Source organism: Emydura macquarii, unplaced genomic scaffold (genome assembly GCF_026122565.2).
Source record: "Emydura macquarii macquarii isolate MOO-44397 ecotype Brisbane River unplaced genomic scaffold, CSIRO-AGI_Emac_v2 contig_2680, whole genome shotgun sequence".
NCBI lineage: Eukaryota > Metazoa > Chordata > Testudines > Chelidae > Emydura > Emydura macquarii.
Window position 1 is genome coordinate 282,837 of NW_027132817.1, and position 4,133 is coordinate 286,969.

Sequence of the window (4,133 nt, forward strand, 5' to 3'; positions counted from 1 at the left end):
TTTAACAAACACATCACAAATTGAAACCATATGCACTATATATTGTATTACTACTCATGTTATACAATGCTATAGGTGAACGTATTTTACAGATACCTATGAAGACAAGATCCTTGCCTTTATAGTCTAATTCAGAGAAAAACACTTCAGTAAGAGATCAAACACAAAAAAGGGATGGAGGAGTGGAGATAAAAAATTAAAACAGAGGAAGACATAGAGGGCCCAGTCCTGCACCACTGAAATCAACGCTACTGACTGCAATGGGCATAGGATCAGGCTCATAATGCAATGAATACCTCACCAACTAGGGAGAATGCTGTTTTTCTGATCAGAAAGATTTCCTTCTGTACCCAACCTTTTCCAAGATTTTCCAGATGGTCACTGTCTAACTTTTGGATATTTATTCCTGGAGACAGTAATAGTGCTGATTTTCAGAAGCACTGAGCACCCTCATCTTCAGTTAAAATCAATGGCAGCTACATCTCTGAAAAAAGCCACTGTCTGTGGCTGTTGATTCCCATTCATTTCTTTGTAACCACAGCTAATTGTAAAATTATCCGAGACAGTACCTTTTCTTGGAGAAAACAGTGAATCATGCCAATTAAACGTGAAGAGTTAGGGGAAAAGCATTTTTGTAAATGGTCTGATTTATTCATTGTAAAAAAACCTAGCATGTACATAATACCAACAAGGAACAGCAGCCAAAAGGAATGGAAACCAGTCAGACAAAAGAACAGCTGTCAAATGCTTTCAGATTTGCCTTGTTCTTAACTTCCCAACGCCAATTCTTGTCTATACATATATCCTTATCACTAAGCATGTTGTGAAGGGGTTGTTTCCCTCTCCAACATCCTAGTGCGGCATGCCTCATTTTCCTTCCTGGGTCTTATGTAATCACAGAAGACTAATGTTCCAAAACAAAGGGCTTGTCTACACAGGGAAATTGACCAGAGTAAGTATTCTGCAATTGCTCCCTATATGGACAGGGATGTTGGACCTAGGGATGCTGGGGGTCTGGCAACATCCCCTGGTTTGAAGTAGTAATAACAACCAAATATATGGTTTCCACTTTCATCACCCCCACTCTAAAAATTGTTCCAACACCCCCTTTGTGTGGACACTCTTATTCCACGGGGAGTTATTCAGGAAAGCTGTTGCATTTTAAATTCATTCCATCTTATTTTGGAATAACTTCTCCATTCAGACAAACCCGATGTCTTCCTTCCTGAGGTCTGGTGTAATAAAGACTCATTAATACACAAAATATATCCCTTTTCACCTGCGTCTTCTCAGAGTTTCTTCACTTGTCTTGCCCAAATTCTCTCTAATGCCTCTTACGCTTCCTCAGCTTACTATGAAAATTGGAACAAGACCAAGAAGGTTAGTATGGCCCCTGCACAAGGATGACACATATTCACTAGGGTGAAAGTGACCTTTTAATTTTGTATCAAAGGTTCAAAAGTCCTTCTCCTAAGGTTCAGGGTTCCAGGAAGTTTTTACCCTTTCCTTAGCCCTTTCCCATTGGAGAAACTCCCAAATACCCCTCTCTCCATATTGGAGGACAGGATCTGTCTTTTTATATCCTGCTTTCTCTTTCTCAGCAGACCTTGTTGTCACCTCTGGTACATGATCTGGGAGGACAGCAAGCACAGGTAGTTGCTGCAGCTGAACCCTCTTAAAAACCAAGCCATCCAATGCCACACATATTGAAAGGCCCACATACAGGTTAGAAATGGAGTAGTAGGTTTAGGCCTAAACTTTCTAAAATGACCAATAATTTTGGGTGCTTCAATTTTTCATTACTCAGCTTGAGATAATGTCTTAGGATGGGCAGCCAAAAAGTGAAGCTCCCATAACTACTTTTGATAACTTAGGCCCAATCCACCTCTGTAGAACTGTGATCACCCTGCTTATATCACCCCTGAAAACAAGAGCTGCCTAGTTCACCTGTTACAGTTGCATTTGAGTCTACAAAAAGTAATGTGCATCGTGGCAGCATTGCCAGAAATCCAGGATGATTTTGGATAGAAGGTGTTTCAGTATAAGTTTATTTGTTAAAAGGCAAAGATCAAGAGATAAGTGCTCCTTTTTAATATGTGAGTGTGTATACATATAAATAATAAATAAGGCATATGCCTCTCCTTCTCATTCTTTGTCTGTCTTGACCATTTAGATAGTAAGCTTCTAGTGGCAAGGACCGTCTCTTACAATGTATCTGTACAGTGCCTAGCACATTGGAGCCCTGATTATGGTTGAGATCTCTAGGCACTGCAACACTATGAAAAAGGTATGGAATGGCTTGCCCATTAGGTGCGATGACCTGGCGGACCCTTCTGGCCTTAAACTCTATGGATGGTTGAAGTAGTCACCCAGGGAGAAATTCTCTATAGAAAGACTGGGTGTAATGCAAGTAGCTGCCGGAGGATACCAGAAGCAGCCTAGCTCATCCCTGGAGACCACCTGGCCTCAGAGGAGGAGTGTGGAGCTAACAAGGTTTTCCACTTCCAAATGCAGTGTTTGGGGGCTGCAACAAGGCTGTGTTTTAAGCAGTTGCAGTGAGCGAGCAGAAGGAGTTTCTGTGCATCCCTGAAGAGAAGTAGAGGCAAAAAGACAGTTGTGTCTTGGGACAGGGTCGGAGCACCTTATCTGGGGTTTCTGCAAAAGAGGGCTGCCTGTGCATAGTTTGCTCCTGCTGCTGTTCAAGGAAACAGGGCTGGTGTATATTTTTTGTAAATAAATTACATTATTTACAAATTACCATGTCACTGATTTCTCACCTAAAGAGAAATCCAAAGTTTGGCTGCCACAGAGCCAGGGGCAACAGTCATAATATCAGTGTATGTGCAATGTGCCCAGCCATTTAATGGCGTCATAATCCACCAGGTGGAGAGCTGGTAGCCAACCACTGAAATAAGTCAGTGGTCACTCGACAACAATATGTGACATAGTCTGGAGTTGATGCAGCTGCATCGCGGGCACGGTTGACTGGTGAACCTCTCCAGCCCCGCCCCTTCTGCCAGAAGCCACACCCATTCCACCCCCCTCCCATCAGAGCCCCACCCTGGGCAGCCAGAGCACCAGCCAGGCTGGCCGGGTGGCCCCAGGGCGGGAGCGCCCCAAGAGTCCCTAGACCTGCCCTGCCCTAACCCACCCTGACCCCAGGCTGGCCATCCCGTGCCCCAGCGCCCCCCCTCCTTCTCCCCCGCCAGCGTGCCCCAGCACCAGCGCAGACCCAACCCAGCCCCGGGCTGGCCAGTCTGCCCCAGCCCCCGGAGCGCCGCCAGCCTCCGTCGCGCCCAGAGTGCCACCGACCCAAGCGCTTCCAGCCCCAAAAGCGCCACCGGCTCACGCCACAGCACAGCGCTGGCCCACCCCGCTCCCAGGCTGACTGGGTCTGCCCCAGGCCCCGGAGTGCCACCAGTCTGCACCGTGCCACGGTGCAGGCCTGCCATAACGCCAAGTGCCAGTCCACCCCCAGACTGGCCGGTGTCCGGTCTGCCCCCACTGCTGGAATAGCTGCAGGCCCAGTCTGCCCCAGCGGCGCAGCACTGACCCACTCTGGCCGTGGGCTGGCCATCCGCCCAGCTGGGTGGCCACCTGTACTTCAGCCCCAGCCCGCTTCAGCAGAGAGGCCAGCTAAGACTGCTGCCACCACTGCTGGGACCGAGCGTGGGTGGGGCCATGCCTGCCTAAGCCTTCCCTGGCCTTATAAACCCGGCGCCCATGATCGCGGGTCTTTAGAAAAACCCCATATAAAGAAATTGGCTGCACAGTTTCCCTGTCCTGTTCGAAAATGGTTCCGAGATGACCACAGGTGCCTTGGCAGATCAAAACCTGGTGGACAGAGAGTTGGGTCAGTGTCCTGAGGAGAGAGTGATTAATAAAAGTAATCAACAATAACCCTGAATTGGTTCACATAACACTTCTGTAACATAATTATCCTGTATGTGTGCATACAATACACTGATATACACTCTTTTGAACTTTGAGGTTCTTTGTATTTCTTATTGTCCAAGTGGCATCTAATTTATCCTAATCTTACATTACCAATACACTTAAAGATCGAAATCCAGTTTTTCAGATCTCTTGCTCATCTTTCCACTTTGAGGTATTTTGAAGGTATGTGCTCCTGA

At 46.8% G+C, this 4,133-nt stretch overlaps 1 non-coding gene across 1 annotated transcript; it reads left to right on the forward strand.

Moving 5' to 3' along the window:
- Positions 1 to 1,336: 1,336 nt before the first annotated feature.
- On the forward strand, positions 1,337 to 1,438 carry LOC137164637 (U6 spliceosomal RNA). Its single transcript, XR_010923142.1, has one exon. It is a non-coding gene; the product is annotated as a U6 spliceosomal RNA (small nuclear RNA).
- The last annotated feature ends 2,695 nt before the right edge of the window (positions 1,439 to 4,133 follow it).